General features: G+C 39.5%; 1 protein-coding gene across 3 annotated transcripts in view; it reads left to right on the top strand.

The window, feature by feature from the left end:
• The window catches only part of PHF21B (PHD finger protein 21B), a gene marked incomplete at its 3' end in the record, with an annotated part of 173,863 nt that overhangs the window by 109,655 nt on the left and 46,003 nt on the right, over positions 1 to 18,205 (top strand). The window lies entirely within an intron of this gene.

Here is an 18,205-nt window from a genome sequence, read left to right as displayed (position 1 = left end):
AGCCTGAATTATGAAATAGCAGTCGCAGGTGCTGGGGAACAGTACAGACTAGGACAGTTGGCTGCAAACTTGAAATTTGGGTAAGTTGTTAAAGGAAAGACTTTCTGACCTGGTAAGCCATCCTGCTGCTGAATTACCCTTGGTGCTTCCCATTTACCTTTTCAAAAGGGCAAACAGGTCCCACTTCCACCATCCACTTCCCCAGACGTGCTGTGTTTAGCAGCGTATTGTACCTCACAGCAATAAAGCCCAGGTGCAGCTGCAGTATTGCCCCAGTACTAGGACTTTTTTTTTTTTTTTTTGCAAAGAACAGTTTCATTTTAAGCAGAAGTTTGCTGTCATCAAAATAGTGTGGGAATATTGTCCAGCACGTGGAGTTTGCCTTTATTTTGCTGGAAGAAGAAGTCCAGTGTTTTTTTTAGTAAAGTCCTCACATTCACAAGTTTTCAAGAACTGTAATTTTGTGATTTAGTATCTCTCATTATGTTAGTAAATTATGGAATAAAAAGCTGAGCAATGGCACATTTCTGAAGCAGAGGACTATAGGAGTTTAATCTTTTTGAGAATAGTCAGCAAGCATGGATAAAAACAGTTAGAAATATTGAATTGTAAATGTATAAAAATGCAAGCTGACCTCTGGCCCTAAGCTGTTGGGAAGTTTAGTGCTGTATTGCATGTTAATTATCACTCTTCTACCCAAATTAAATTTATTTTGCAAGGTTTCTTCTTCTGGTCAAATGAAAAAAAAAAAAAGTGTTCTTGCTTCATGTTCAGTATTCTTGATTGTTCCCGGAGCAGTGATTACAGATCAATAGCAGTAACACCTTAGCTACTAGCACTGCAATTTTAGAGGGAACTTGTTCCACTGTTGACATTTATTAATAAGCATTTCCTTTTTTTTTGGCAGTATTGTTATGGCTCAGAATTATTTTTTTTCCAGCGAAAATGTATGAAGTTTGTGAGATGGAGGATAATGACGGCCTTCTGCAAACTGGGTTAAGGTGGCAAACTGATAGTAGTAAATGAGATTACTGGTGTCGTATAGCCTATTCCTCTGCATCTGCAAAGTGAGGGCAAGGGCAAGGGCATGAAATATAATGTTATGAGTTTCTGAACAGTATCACAGAATCACAGAATTTCTAGGTTGGAAGAGACCTCAAAATCATCGAGTCCAACCTCTGACCTAACACTAACAGTCCCCACTAAACCATATCCCTAAGCTCTACATCTAAACGTCTTTTAAAGACTTCCAGGGATGGTGACTCCACCACTTCCCTGGGCAGCCTGTTCCAATGTCTGACTTCTTCGGTAAAGAAGTTCTTCCTAACATCTAACCTAAAACTCCCCTGGCTCAACTTAAACCCATTCCCCCTCGTCCTGTCACCAGGCACGTGGGAGAACAGGCCAACCCCCACCTCTCTCCAGCCTCCTTTAAGGTATCTGTAGAGAGCAATAAGGTCGCCCCTGAGCCTCCTTTTCTCCAGGCTGAACAAGCCCAGCTCCCTCAGCCGCTCCTCGTAGGAACTTGTTCTCCAGGCCCCTCACCAGCTTCGTCGCCCTTCTCTGGACCCGCTCAAGCACCTTGATGTCCTTCTTGTAGCGAGGGGCCCAAAACTGAACACAGTACTCGAGGTGCGGCCTCACCAGAGCCGAGTACAGGGGGACGATCACCTCCCTAGCCCTGCTGGTCACACTGTTTCTGATACAAGCCAGGATGCTGTTGGCCTTCTTGGCCGCCTGAGCACACTGCTTGCTCATATTCAGCCAACTATCAACCATCACTCCCAGGTCCTTCTCTGCCAGGCAGCTCTCCAACCACTCATCTCCCAGCCTGTAGCTCTGCTTGGGGTTATTGCATCCCAGGTGGAGGACCCGGCACTTGGCCTTGTTAAACTTCATGCAGTTCACCTCAGCCCATTGGTGCAGCCTATCCAGATCCTCCTGCAGAGCCTTCCTACCCTCGAGCAGATCGACACAAGCGTTTAGCTTGGTGTCATCAGCAAACTTACTGAGGGTGCACTCAATGCCCTCGTCCAGATCATCGATGAAGATATTAAAGAGGACCGGCCCCAGCACCGAGCCCTGGGGAACGCCACTAGTGACTGGCCTCCAACTGGACTTGACTCCATTTACCATGACTCTTTGGGCCCGGCTATCCAGCCAGTTTTTAACCCAACAAAGCGTGCGCCAGTCCAAGTCAAGAGCACCCAGTTTCTTGAGGAGAATGCTGTGGGAGACGGTGTCAAAAGCCTTGCTGAAGTCAAGGTAGACCACATCTAGACACAGTAGTTTCTGCTCAAAAGCATTTAAGGGGATCAGCATGTGCATACGGTCATCTCAAGTGGTATCTAGCAGGAAGAATGAAATGCTAAATTAAATTCAGTGGAAAAAAATAGGGCATCAAACACTATAATTTAAATACAGAACTTTTAAGTATAGATAGGGTTAAATATAAGGTTGTTACAGAATTTTTACTTGGGCAGCTGTATGTCAGCACTTTCATTTTAGGCTGTTGTTTACCAAGCAGATTTTTAAAGTGATTTTGAAACATCGTTGGCTATAATAGAAGCCATATCTGCATTGAAAAAAGTATCTAAACAACTATGTGCATAATGGATACCAGAGGATTGTTTAGATATTATCACATCTTTTATTAGAAACAGGAAACATTGTGGTATTAACCATGATTTAAATCTGTAAGCATCAGAAATCGTGAGCTCAAGAAACTAGTGCTAGGTCTATGCATTTCCTTGGCAGCCTTTCAGTGTCAATACAGTGTATGAAGATATGACTGATGGAGCTACACTGATGAAAGTCTACGTGCAGGGATGTCATGAGTATAGCCCTTTCTCCAGCTCTGAGAAACGAAGCTTAGAGTTTCATTTGTCTGACCTGGAACAAGTTATGTTGGCAAAAGCTGAGTTTTGCTGGCATAAACTGAATTTTGCTGGCATATGCTGTATACATGCTAGAAGTTGCTTTGCCTTCAGAGTATAACTATTGCTTTTATAGGGAATGCCCTAGAACTGCTGGATAGTTATAAGATAGCAGTATGCTTGCACCTACAAAGTACTCTTACTATAACAAATTTTACTATAACCTCTCAAATTATGTTTTGACTATAATCGTATTTACGTGGTATTTGCTGTTTCCTAACAGCAAATCAGATCAGCAGGATCCGAGGTTGCTTTGCTGAAGGACAAAGTCCCATCTGCTGTGCTGGAACAATGCAGTGGGTAAAGAAAATGCCCCTCTGCTACCTCCTCATTCTCTTCCAAATAGCAAAACTGAGGGCCAGCAGGCATCCCAGAACCTAGTTCTGGGAAAAGCAGAAAACCTATCGGCTTTTCAAAGGATGGTTGGATCAGTCAGCTATCAGGAGAACCAGCAAAGAGGAGGGATACAGCTGTCAGCCCTCTTGGCTGCTTTATGGGAGCTGTAATGAAAGAAAAAAGCACTGGGAGGGCATATCTGCACTGGGCTGTGAAGCGCAAAGGTGTGGATACACAGAGCTGCTCCGCAGAAGCTCACAGAAGTGCACAGAGTGGCTCTGCAGAGGCAGTCAATGTCCTGGAAGCATCATGCTGGGTACTGCTCAACGCACCCTTTGCCTCTCTGGCAGCTGCACCACTGTAGTTCCAGACAGGTTGTTTGCAGCCAGCTTAGCTATCTCTGGGCAGCACAGCATTGCTGGGTTTAAGCTTACCCGTAACCCTGAAGCAAGAGCACTGCTGGCCCTGGCCCTGGCTTTGTCATCAGAGACAGAGGTCTCTGTATTTACCTGTCATCTGCTGTCTGGGCACTGCTCACCTACGGCAACTCCTGAAGGCTTCCAAAATGTGAAGCGGGTATCAGATGCAGGAACATTAGGATACTGGTAATAAAAGAGCTGGCCTTTATCCATCATCTGGGTGTGGTGCTCTGTTCCCTGTTACTCTGAGGCTATGAGAAAAGATCTTTGCATGGCACTGACTCCCTGTCCATTAGGACTCCAAAATTGACTACACAAAATCTGCCTTCTGCTCCTCTCCATTCTTTCCTTCTGATGCGTGTATTCCCTGAATCAGCTGGAAGAAAGTTTGGCAAGCCTCCCCATGCACATGTGCTGTTGCATCTTGGGGCTTTATACAGGGAGGTTATTTCAAAGTAAAATACAGTATGAGGATTTATAGGGCTATAAATTCTTGGCAAGATAGTAAACTGTTCTCCACAAATGCTTCATTAACTCCATTGCTCAAAGAAATACTTGTATCCTTTAGATCGAGCAACCTACATGGGTATCCATTTTTTTTCCACAAAAAAGTGGCTTTTATACACATCGGATGCTCATATATACTTCTTAGCTGTCTGTTTATTCAATTTACTACAAAAACTGCATTCCAAAAGTGTAAGAACATACCTTTGCCTGTGATGGCCATTTTTCAGAATAATTTATTTGTAGCATGATTTATTACCTTTCTCTTCTCCATCCCACTTAATGTGCTCCACTCTGCTTTCTGTAAAAGTGCTTCTTCCATAATTGGAAATCCACCTGCATGTATGACTAAGTCTTTTTGCCTGTTATTTATTATTTGTATTGCAGTAGTACTTAGGGGTTTATTTATAGCTACATTTATCTGTATTGGTTATGTGGCTATATATAGCTTTCTTCTATGATCCATGTTACCACAATTTCTATGTACAAGCCAATAGTTAATTTATCCTCCCAATATGGAGTTACTATGACTAAAGTGCTATTATTCCACATTTCACCATTGGAAAACTGAGAAATAAAGGATCCATTTATGCTGCTTCAGAGGAAACTCCCAAGGGCTGCCTTTGGCAGAATCAATGTGTTGGCATCCACACTACTGGACTTTCTGGTCATTTCAAGAATGCCCTTAGATATATTCATGTTACACACAACATCTATGGGAACAAAATCTGTCCCATGTGCCCTTGGAGCATGCCACGACCCTTTTCAGTTCTTGCTGTGGGTCTATAACCATCTGCTTCATACTGACTTCTTGACCTGCTGCTTGGTCTTCAGCATGAGCTAATGTGACTAACAGTGCATGAGTGAACTACACAAAAAGCCTGTGGCATTTTAAACAGGCAAGCCCAAGGGTGACGTTGTGGTGCTGCCCATGTCATCATGCCCTGCGGACACAGGTTCATAAAGCAGAGTTACTGTAGACAGAGGAATTCTGATGTCTGGTACAATTAGACAGAGCTAGAGGAACCTAAGGATTAAAATCCGTCTCTGGGATCCTACTCGAGCTGCTGTGAAGAACAGCAGGATGGACAGGAAATTTTGCATCATGGGCTTTGCTGAGGTTGTGATAGGGATCTAGGTTCTCTGAAGTATTCCCTGCCCTAAATCCCACTGGCAATTTTGCTTGCCATACCTGGGCCCAAGGGTCTTGCCTGCGGACACACAGACACCCTGAATAAGGAGAGAGCTGAAGCAGTCTTAGGAGCCTGTTAACCACTCAGTTAGCCTTTCTGTTTGGTCTCCATGGTAGATACTGAAAGCATATCTGTTGGAGAGTATGTCTGCTAAGGAGCACACAATGTGAGGAGGTAAGACAAATTTTATGGGGGAGTTGAAGCACAGAGAGATGAAGTTACTTCTGGGGTCATACCATAGGAGAGAGTACAGGTTCATCCATCACAGTCCTGTGTTTAGTCCATTGGACCACACCTCTAAGGCTGTCAGACAGTCAGACACACTGCAAATATGAATAGCACAAAGACATTGGATTGCTTTAGTATGGGACCTCAAAGGGTTTAATATAATGTATTCAGTCTCTTAGATCATACTTTGACAGCTTTAAGGCTTGTTATGTTCAGGATGTATTTGTAAATGTAGAAAAAGAGAGGTGTCTCAGCCAAATTAAATTAAAAAAAAAAAAAAAAAAGACAAGGGGAGGGAGAACCCCAATGATTCAAAGCCCCACACACCATTCAGTTGGTTCACACAGTGATCCAGTTGGATCACACAGTGATCCATTCAGTTCCTGAGGCTTTACTGACTTTTAACTCTACAACTAGAATGTCGTAAAGAGCATGGTAGTTTAAGGAAATGGATTACAGGGAGTGTGTGATATATTCTGCCTGCATTTGCACCATTTTAGCTGCAGATTTATTAAGAGAGGTATATGAATTTACTCCATATTTAAATGGGGGTAGCTTAAGAGCAGAATTCGGCCTTACTGCTCTGATATATACTGCATAAAAGCACTTTAAAATTTGTATTTCTTGCTAAACAGCATAAAATTACATCCTTTCAGGTTAATTAAACAATTTTGCAATGCTGGTTGCTGTTGATGGAATATTTAAATGTCAGATTCAGAATAAGCACTTATGCTTCCTGATTATAAATGGCTTCCTTTTAAATATCCCAGACATATGCATGTGGTCAATACATCTAAAGTACATGGATTTCTTCTTTTCTCAATCTGTGTTTTCATTTGGCCTACAATAGGGTCAAACACCAACTGGTATCAAAGGCTGAATAAAGACTATCAACAGCTGAATAAAACCTCATTATGCCCAATGTGGTATTCCTTACACAGCCAAATATTTCTAGTGAAAGCAGTGGAGTATTCAGCAGGAAAGGATGAGCAAAAATGGACTTGCACTGACTGCCTGATGATTTTAAGAACGTAGGAGCAACCCTTCCCATTTTGTTTCTGTGGGGACGGACAAACAGCACGCTGTGGGTTGTACCAGGAAACAACACAAAGTCCCAATTTTGGAGACTGTCCTGTGGTTCTGTCCTCTGCTACGTTCATGTCACTTAATGACCCTCTGCAGGTTCATGTGACCAGAGATGTAGATCTGGATATGCTGCTCTAGTGTTGATGGAATAGATTTCCCTCCTGCAAGTGTCTGGGAAGAGTGCCTACTGAAGAACGTGAGCAGAAGGAGGCAACTAAAGGGACTTTCATTTTGATTCCTGATCCTGCAGAAGAATGACTGAGCTCTCAGCTTGTTTGTATATCTTTCAGGTCCTTATGGACAGTTCATTTTAATTAATTGGCTGGTGTACAGAGAATCCAGAAGTGACCAGGTGAAAGGAGGGAAATGCACTTACTTGAATTTCACACCTTTCCTTGGGAGCTATTTTAACTTCCTAATACAGAAAGTCTTCATGTGTAGGAATATATAGGTAATCCTCTTATGGAAGTTTCTGTGATGTTTTTATACATTCTTATATATCATACACATAAACAAAGTTTGGAGTCCCTTGTTCTAATGCTAAGAGTTTCTAGCACATTACTATTTTGATGCTAATCGGAGTAGCTCCCACAGAGAGCTTTGATTCACTTCAGAAAACCAAAGAATGCTCTATAAATGGTAATACACTAGAGCTATTTTGTTGTAATTGGAGGCTGTCTATGCCTCACGGAAATTACCAGGCAAGCATTCTTGAAAATGTCAGAATTTTCAAGTTAGTTCTATTTAAAACGGGGGAACAAGAATGCAAAGGGATGGATAGAAAATGTGAGGGATGTGTGATTCAAACTTGAAGTGCAGTTTGTAATAATGAAAGATGATCAGCTTTGGGGGTGGGAAAATCATCTCTTAGGTTTTCTAAATTATAGGATGAATAAAAACATCCACTTATTCTACGTGTACTGCTACTTTAATAAAAGGCACCACTTTAGGAAATGAAAGGCTTTGGAATCTAGCCAAACGTCTTAGTTCTATTTATCATCAAGAGGTGTTTTTTTTTTTCATTATCAATGGAGTTTGTGGGGTAGTTGAATGATTTGCAGGAATTTCAGGGTTTGGTACCAGACTGTAAACTCTGTATTTATCTTCTTTCAATGTCTATATTGCAAATACAAGCATGATAAGATTTCCTGCTGCTGTTATAGCTGTATCGGGATTTGGCAATAGGTCTGCTACTAATCTCATAATGTGTATCTGAGTCTATATTTAAATTAATTGGAAAACTGTATCAGAAAACGCTGTTCTTAAATTATTTTATGTATAACTAGCAGAGACACAGAGAGAGACTGAGAGTAGATGCTGTAAATACAGAGTGCTGACAAATACTCAAGTAGTAAATAGAAATATCTTAGAAGTCATTCCTAGCAGTAATAAAGGCAGCAATTTGATTTCGTCTGTGGATAATAAATTGGTTTCACATTGCAATAAAAATGATGCTTATGTTTTATTAATATTTATTAGCACTTATTGAAGTTAGAGTTTAGTTTTTATCCTTTCTTCACATCACAGCCATTTTATAAAACAAACAAACAAACAAACAAACAAAAACCAAGTTAAATTGCAACACAATAAGCAATTAAAAGCATTTGTGTATGTAAGAGAGAGAGAAGAAGAAAAAACACAAACCTGTCTGTGGAGGTATTTCTGTATGGAAGGCCAGACCCTCACTGTTTAGGAAGCTGCAGAGGTGTGCTCAAAGTAATGGAGTTATGTGAGTTTACTCTAGCTGAAGACCTTGCTCCCTGAATGCATATTTAAACACATAAGCACTGTTCTGCTTTTTATATCAGAATTATTTGTATGGGTTTCCTGTTGTTTAACAATATGTTTTTGAATTCTTTGACTATATGCAGTGAAATTACACAAAACATTCAGAGGCCATTTTGTATGACGTGTGAAGGATTGCTACCTTGCAGGATAATGTGAGTCAGAGAGTGATCTGATCCAAATTTAACCAAAGTTTTTCATCTCTAAATTTAGAGAATAGAGAATATGGCAGGACAGATATACTTCCATTTCCATCAGTGACAAGGACAGAGTGTTGGCGGATGGCTGTTAACAACTATATAGTGTGTTTTTGATACTCATATATGTGTATGTGTGGGAAAAGACTAGCTACTAACTTTCATTTATCGTGAGCCTGTTTCTTCTTTGACTGATTTTAAATCAGTCTTAGGGTTGATCTTGCTTCAGTGCAGATAATTGTTATGCAGGAGGTACGCTGTAGACTTGTGTCATATTTTTGCCCTCTGAGTAGAAAGACTGGCATTGGACTTGGATTTTTATCAGTATGAAAATTGAAATGTAGACCCTTTTGAAATAGGCCAGGTACCAGGCAAGGTAAGAGAAACCAAGTTTATTTTTGTTGCTCTTACAATTGGGCTTCAAAACAGTAACTTCAGATTTTTTCCTGTAGGTGAGCATAACCCTGAATTTAAGTTTTCCATGTGTGTAATTCACGTTTTCAGTAGGATTAATCCTGTGCTTGTAACAGAGTTTGTATTTACCTGTTTTTCTGTGCTCGATCTTAATCTTTCTGATTTTTTGTCCAAATATTGCCCTTGGAGATTTGACCGGTGAAAGCAAAAACATGTCCCCATTGTTTTTATACAAGACATTTAGTTAACGAGGACAACCTCAGTGAGGTCCTTATTGTAAACTTCAGTATGATTTTATTAAGACCCTAGTTCAGTGACTGTCATCAAGTCTGCACATATAGTGATTGATTGTGATAATACAAACAATTTGATTGTTGTATCCCTCACTGCTTCAATGAGACTTGGCTGCATTAGAGATAAGTTTGATTTTTTACTGATTGAATAGGTAATATTAGGAAGTACCTGACAACTTTGATAAGATATAAGTAACATTGTATTTCCTGTAGTTTGCTGAAGTGGCAAGGAGGATTTAAGGATCTTACCTGCATATTTACTGTCCTTATGTGTACAAAATGAACACACTAGACAGCCTTATTTGATTAATGTAATATGCATTTCTCTTTCAGGAATGAGTATGTTAAAACATTCCAAAAAGCAACTGTTTTAGCCTAACAGTAGCGAGAATCTCAGAGAAATTTGCCAGGGATGCTACAGGGTATGATAGTAGAAGAATGTATGTGGTAATTAATTTGCAGTTGCTCTAATAAAATCCCACTATTTGCAGATTTCACAGTGTTAACTTCAGAGTGAAATATTACTATACTCATTTTCCCCCGCCCTTGTCTTTTCAAAATATACAGCCAATAATCAATGTTCTATCAACTTGTATCACTTCTTAATATTTCTTGTTATATGGGAAATTGGACACTGCATTGGATATTGCTGGAAAAGTCCAACCTTCCTAATAAGAAAAAGCAGATAAGAAGTTTCAGGTTTCTACTGTATCTGTGTTCTTACTGTGGGCTTCAAAACAAGAGTAAGTGGCTTTGAACCACCCTACGATGTTCAGTGTTTACACTTTGTTCTCAGGTCTTGGGGAATATGAGATCAAACAGGTTCCTAGACAGAGGCCAAAAACTGTTTCTGCATTTAGAAATTATTACACAGGACCAGAAACAACCTATGTCTTGATATGTAGAGTCTTTACTCAAGACATACTTTTAATAAGTTTCAGTTCGTAAGTCTTCTCAAGAGCAAAGTATGATTCTGTAAGTGTTTTCAAATATGTGAATTTGGAATGTCTCCAGTGAAGTCTAGTATGTTGCTAGACTTGGAGCAGCAATTACTCGGGAAGTTTTATTACTGTCTGCAAGATAACATTTCTAACCATTTTCCTAATAGCAATAAGATTGGCTTAATATGTCGTTAATGATTACTACATTGTCTTTGAGAAGAAACTAACCATTAAAAGAAAAAAACATCTTTGTGACCCATTCATCCTAATTTTCACGTTTTTCAATTTATAGCATCAGGATGTAGACTACACAGAACTTTCATGTCTACAAGTAGAATATAACTGAAAACCCATGTAGCATTTTTTATCAGTGTTTTGCTTTTGGGGTCAACAGCATACTATAAATGACCCTGGCTGAGTAACAGCCAGTTAGTCTAAAAAATTAAAAACGTTTCAGGTAGTAAAGTTCTCTCTACATCTCCCTGATAGTTACTGTGAGTTTAAAACTCCAATCTCCAGTTTAAAAAAAAAAAAAAAAAAAAAAGTATTTCCTCTTTTAGTTCTGGGAATGACCATGGAGTGAAGTTCTGATCTCTGCAATGATCTCTGCATGGATACATGGACAGACCTTCACTGGGACCAAGTTAGTGCTCATAGAGATTTGTGGTTATGCCTTACGAATACATTGCTCTGCTGCCAAACTGGCAACGGATGTAAACTGAAAACAGGATGTATTTTTTCCATATGTCTTTAATTTCTAGCAAAAGAGATTTAGAGTAGACCTTTGAAAGTACTTCAGTGCTGAAGTGAACCTAACTGTCTTGAGTTCAAAACTTAGAGTCCCAAACTATTTGTTCAGTAGTTTTCAAGTCTTGACACAGGTGAAATCTGTAACTGCCTGTATTCCTACTTGTCAATTTCCCTGTATGCCAAAGTGTTGGTGCAGTGCAAGAACTCTTGTCAAGTCAAAAAGGGTTAAACAGCAAGATGTTCAAAGCATTGATTAGAATTATTGGTCCTTTCTTCCCCCAAGGGTTCTCAGACCATTGAGCCACAAGACCATGTTCTTTCTTATCTCACTGACTAATTTAGCAGAAAAGATTGGAAGAGTCTAGCTCCCAAGTATGTTCTGACAGTTAAATTGGTTACTAGAGACTAAGTCCTGGCCAATGTGAGAACTGAAATCTTCCTTCTGTCAAGCAGGTACTTCAGCTCCCATGAAATTGGCTGAAGGAAAAGACAGGAAGGAAGAAGAAAGGAAAGCACTGCTTTCTGGGAGTTTGTTGTGAATGAAACTGCTTAAACACAGGTTTTCCCCCCAGGTGGGCTCTCAGGAGATGAATCCAAGTTGCTCTGAAGCAGGTCTCTTTCAGAGCAAAGTACCAACAAGACCTGGAGTAAGTAGTAAAACACCAGTATTGAACAAGTCTATCTAGGCAGCTTCTGACCCAGGGTGCCGATTTGCAGATTTCTTCCTAAGGTGTCTCTTCATACTCTTTGCATACCTGCTCCGAGACACGTGGGTTCCTACTAAAGAACTACAGTAAGGGCCCTAGCAGGTGGACAGTGTATGTCACAACACCTTCCTGTGTTTGTGGATTCAGTTCTAGACACTAGGATGCTGACACCTTGCTTCCAGGCTTGCCAAGAAGTGAACCTTCAGGTATCTTGATAATAGTACTTGTTAAACTTAAAGTGCATTAAGATTTTAATGTCTTTAAGGCTTGACAACAGCTAAGAGGAGGAATGAGAAGGTAGTTTTTAACTCTTCACTTGGAGTGAGGTTGGACACAAGCACACTGGGGCTTTTTCTGAAACTCACACCTACTAGGACTGTGGAAAACGGCCCAGTATCCAGGTTTATCTGGGACTAGCAGGACAAAACCTCTTAAGCAGGAGCCAGAAAAAGTCACACAGCTATACAGTAGGCTAGAGCTGTGGTTTGATTTTTTTTCTAGTTTTTGACTTGTGATTTCTGCACTCGAGGCACAGGTACAATTTCTAGGCAGTCAAACAAAGGAGAATTTACTGATTTTAGCATTTAGAAGGCTAGTTTTGCTAGCACTAACATAAATGCTGAACCTCAGGAAGTAGAGGAGTTTTTCTGTTTACTAACTCTCAGATTTTTCTGGCTCTGTCATTGTGGGAAAATACTAGTGTTCATTTTAGTATATTTATAACTCTGGAAAAAATATTATGTGTAATACATGATGATGTATTCTGAAGTGTGTGTGTATTCTTGTACACAGTGTGTATATATGTATCTAGATGTATTTATTTATATACATATATATTTGCCAAATCCTATTACTATCTGTACAAATCAACAGAAAAGTTCAGCTTTTCTGTTCAGATCATCAAAGGATCAACTACATTTTAAAGTGAATTCTATAGAGTTTATCACCCTCCAAAACTAAATAAGGTGCTGCTCTATTCTGCATTATTTCCTTTTAATTAGAAGAAGGCACCTAAATAACGCCATCTACAACGATTTTGAACAGCTGCAATCCTAGAACTGTTGAATAGCAAAGTTGAGAATTCAATAGCGGTGGGTAATTCAGCTGTAGTGTACTACAACAGTATTTCCCACTGGGTTTTGATGATGGGCAGGTGGCTCAATATTGCTGAGTGGCCTGCCTAAAAATAAATACTGCAAGCTTATGGAATGTTTTGCACAATCAGATTAACATTTCTTGGGAAAGTTATTGCTTTCTTTCTTCTAGCTAACTGTATTAACAGTAAAACATTAAGATCAGTCATATTTATACACACCTTGTGTGGAATTTGGGCAAAACCATGTTCCTTCCCCAAGTTCTGTGCTCAAGGATGTTACCTTCAGTAACAATGTTATAGTCATTATGGCTGAGCTGCTCTAAGAGCTTGGTTTCTCCAGAAAGGTTGGAACCATCAAGCCATTTTTCTGTGCTTTTGCCTTTGTGTTTTGTGCTTCCCCTTCCTCCCCCCAGCTAGGAAACGTTGCTTTTCCCCTTGTCTTTATTCTGGTGCTTGTTGGACACTTTCCTTAGCTAATTCAGTGAGCAGAAAACTTTCTTTGTGGTTCGAAAGCTGAATTACCTTAGCTCAGGGTCTGACAAAAGGGCCTGTGTGGCAGTGAGCAATTAGATCATCTCAAGCTGTCACTCCCCTCATGTTTTCAGAGCAACTGAAGAATGCATAATAAAAACTCACAGCCAGAACTACAAAAGCAGCTCTGAGCCCTTTGGGTGCTTGGGTGGAATGATGTGGAACAATGTGGATGGAAGGTAGTCTTTGTTTTTCAGTAGCCGCATGGGCCATTCTGGTGTGTGAGGATTCCTCAATCTGTAAGGAGTGGCATTCATTTTTTCCATAATTTTTCCTTGCACCACCTTCTCTTCCCATGCTCTAACCTTCATGCCCTGGGACAGAGCAGCAGTGCCTTAGCAGGTGCCAGGCTGCTGTTGAAGATTTTGCACCTGCTTGAATTCTCTTGAGAGAGGCAAGACTCTGCTTTGTGCGACATGCTGTACATACATTTTTCCCCATACTCAGAAATATTTTCACAGGCTGTGAACAGAGAACAAGTAATTTGAAGACATTAGTCATTAAAAACATCATCAACCTGGAACAGTTCAGTAGTTAAACAGCAAATCTATTATGAATAAGCTGAGCAAGAGACTATAGGTGTGATCACAGCTGCTGAGCAGTGTTGCTGCAACTTGGTGAGACTATACTCATTTGTGCAGGAGGTGGAGACTTAATTAATTGAATATGATTGCTGAATAAAGCTTAAAATCACAGAACAGGTATGTTCATGCTAAAACAGTTTGCATTGCTGAACTTTTTATTTTTTTAAAGAAGTTAGACTGATCTAATCCTGAGTGTTTCCAGTAACGGTGCCTTAAAACAAGATACTAACCAGGAAATAATGTGATGGAAGCTGTGTTTAAGAAGAGGTATTTGGCATGGCTCTCTACCATCTTGGAAGTAAGCAGTGGGGCTTCTGAAGCAGGGAAGCCCTTGAACTTCATTCAGCATCTTTCCTTTGGCAAAATACTTGTCCACAGTGTGGCTAAACTGAGTCTGTATTTCTGATGCCCAGATGGGAATGTGCAAGTGGCAAAAAGTAGAGGTAGTGCTCTGAAAAGTCTGAGAGCTGTGGTAAAAGCAGAAAACTCTTTGTTTTATCTCTGCTTATTCTTATTCCCCTCTGATACCCTTGTGAGCTTCTATACCACCTGTGGGATTCCTTGACGACAAGCACAAATAATGCAGCAGCAATGAAGAACTGGGTCACACCGTCACATTCAGAGCAGGTTTGGGATTTAAGATGGTGCCTTGCCTCTTGCTGCTTGCTTGCTGCTACCCTCCTGCTGGGCCATGCAACAGGCAGTGGGAGCAGTAGCACAGTTACAGTGCAAAAGCGTCTGACATAGGTTGAATTGTTATTTGGCTGTAATGGGGGGTGGTTTAAATGATACTGTTGGAGCCCAGAGAAAGAAAGGTTTCAAAAAAACCTGGTACTTTAAAAAAGCAATGGGTCTTGTTACGTCTCTATTTGTCTACTTCATAACAATAATAAATGTGCACACAAGAATGTGATTAATGAATTCTGAGTGGAAAGAAAGGAAGTGGGGGAAATAAGCACTTTTAAAAGCTGGAATAGAAATTTCTGTGAAATCCCAGCTAAATTACTGTTTACACAAAATATGTGCCTGAAGTGCACTCTCTTTGGGATACAATCCAAGTGTGAAACTAAAATATGCCATTATTCTACCAGATTATTAGAAATACCATGTACAGTGATTTCACCATACTTTGAAAATGAGGAAAAATGTCCATAGCTTTTCATAGCAATTTAGTCCAGAAGGAAATTAAAAATATGTATGTGCATGTCTTGCAGGAGCCTCAAAGTTACATCCAAGTGCACAGTGCATTTACTGGATGACTATATGGAAAAATAATAGCATTCAGATATTTAGGTTATCTAGAGAATGGTAACTATGTGGGATTATTGAGCTAAGGTGCAGCAAGTTTTAAGTCAAATGAACTTGGAGGTTGCATATAGTGCTTTGCATTTATATAAAGCAAGCTCAAGGTTGAATGCAGCATTCAAGTTGTAAAATGGATGTAGAATGAGTAAAAAAACCTGCAATTACTTCAGTGATGATCCATTCAGGTTAAGAATTTTCATCTTTGCTGTTGCCATAGCAATCTGTTCCCCTGTCACTACCACATTAAAAATCCATTCTGTAAAACTGTTGTTGCCAATATTGAACACATAACAGACAAAAACATTTTTTTAATAGCTTAGGTATATTATTTGCAACAGGAAGAACTAGATCTTAAAGAGATGGATGTGTACTTAAAAAAAAAAAAAAAAAAGATTAGTATTTTTGTAATATATTGTAAGAACACTATATTTGTGCTGCAGTATTGATGTCAATATAAAATAGTTTGTAAATAATACAGCAACGCAGTGTCAGTTGAACTCAAATAATTGAACTCTTCTGCTAAACTACAACAAACCCATATGTTCCTGAGTTAAGTATTTATTTTGGTAACATGCTGTAGTGGCAGGCTTTTGAAACTACGTGGCTATTTAACCTTCTGCTGCTCCCCAAGTCTGATTCTCTTCAGGGATTGACTTCAGTGGTTTTGTCTGGTCTGGTATAATTCTGGAATGGGAAGAGAGTTGTGTCCCCTGACAGTTGTACATTTGTGATCTAAACCAAAATTCCTCCTGTACCCAGGCTCAACAATGAGTTTAGATGGATAATGAATTGTAGGAACAGGCTTTTGTAAGTGCATCCCAACGAGGAGGGAAAGAAATTTATAATTCAAAGCTAAACTAGTAAGACATAGTCAGACAGAAATATATAAATACATAAATAAAAATATAGTTAACCAAACTGAGTAAAATGTAAATAGGTTTCAATAAAAACGAGATATATGCCTTGCATACTCTGGACTGAGATGCAGAAGTTGATTAAAATCAAAAGGTATCCAAGCCATGAATTTAATAACTCAGGAGTTAACTAATAACACTGTAACAAAGAGTAGACAACTGAAGTATGGCCCTCAGTCTGATCACCAACAATGCAAATCTCATCCCTTTTTCTGGCTCAGCATTTTTTTATCATCTAACCATCTCTAGCCTTCATCCTTTGAATTCTTATGCTCTGACCATATCATGCTTTGTTTCACTTTTTATGTCTTCCATTTGCCACTGTCCCTACACACTTCTGTCCCTCAGTTCTCTTTGAGTGCCTTGATCTAGGAACAGTGTTGATTTAATGCAGAAGAAACATCAGAGGAGAAGATACAACAAATAGCCACAATGCTATTGGGCATTAATAGAAGAATTGAAGTCAAGAAGTGAATTTAGTTTTGGCTTTACCTGGCAGTATCTTCTAATTTTTTTCTTTTTCTTTTGATAACACAGGGTGAACTGTTTTTTGGCTTTTAATGCAAGTGTATACTCCTGTCTTGGGACTTTGGGGTTACTTTTCTTTTAAAGAATGTTCTCGTTGTTATTATTATGATTATAATTAATAATAACAAAATTAACAATATTGTTAATTATAATAATAATAATCTTAGTAAACTGCCCATTTATAAAGAGTGTTTCATTTGCTTCTCTTCACATGTTTTTGCAATTCAATTGTGATCCTTCAGAGCATGCTACTGGTTAAACATCTACCCAAGAACTGAGACTGCAGGTCACCACACAATGGCCTGCTCTGGTTCCTCCCCATGGGCTCCTGCAGATTGCTCAAGCAAAAAAGGTGCCTCTGGCATTCCAGGTAGCCGTGCACCCTGTATAGGTCACTAAAGACAGAAGTTTAGAAGTGGTTTGTGTTGTGGCCATACACGTTCATTAGCCATTAACTCTTACAGAGGGTGATGGCATGGTTGAGGTTCCTCTTCCAGTCCAAGACAGGGGCTGGTGCTTGTGGTAGGAGTTGGCCTAGGGGTCACAAGCTCCCAGATGCTTACCTGTAATCAGTGCTGCTGGATGTAAAGTTTGGTAAATTAGGCAGTGAGACACATATCTGACAAGTTTGTTTTTATTTGAAAACTCGTCATAGTATTAAAGATAATAAATCTGTCTTATATGTATAAAATCAAAAGAATTCTTGAGGTCAACATAAATTTGGCTCTTAACTTGCCCCCATCACTACACATTTCTGTGCTCCTTCCACATTGTAGGTGTTTCAGAGGGTCACCAGAAAAGCCCAGGTAGACTTAGATAGAGGAGAGGTTTGAAGTTATCTTTGACTTTTATGGACCTTTTTTATTAAAATGCTCAGAGCTGTAAATGTAGTAATAAGAAACTCATTTATCTTGACAAAAGTGCTGCCATAAACTATTCAGCACTCATAAAATAACCTTTTAAATTATTGTTTCTGCTGGTATCAATAAATTCATACAAAGTGCTTAAAGGTCAGGCATTGCCAGAAAAATGTCTTTTCAGCTTCTTAATTAAAGGTTTGTAAGAATGTACACCAGCTTGCTCTTTGGACAAACTGGAAAAAAGGAAGGAGAGGTAAAAGAAAAAAAAAAAAAGCACCACATCGATTAAAATGTTAGTGTGGAATTAGAGAGTGACAAGTGTTTGATCCACCAGGCTCACCAACATAGTTGTCACTGACCTAAAAAATAGGGGACTCAAATGTGACTGTGCACTGACAGATGAGATGATATTAATCAACCATAGGGATGAGAAACTGGAAAAAGGAAGTCTGGCTTTTCCACCTGTACAACAGGTTAGCCCTGACAATGTTATTTTGCCCCAAATGTTAGTTTTTTCATCACTAAAATGGAGATTGGCCTAGGTGAAGTACCTTGAGATAAAGATGAAATGTGTTGCAGGAAAAGTTGAGAGATTTCT

This window comes from Aythya marila, assembly GCF_965140915.1.
Source record: "Aythya marila genome assembly, chromosome: 1".
Classification (NCBI taxonomy): domain Eukaryota; kingdom Metazoa; phylum Chordata; class Aves; order Anseriformes; family Anatidae; genus Aythya; species Aythya marila.
The sequence above is the reverse complement of the archived record's forward strand: the minus strand, read 5'-3'. Positions and strand labels throughout refer to the sequence as shown.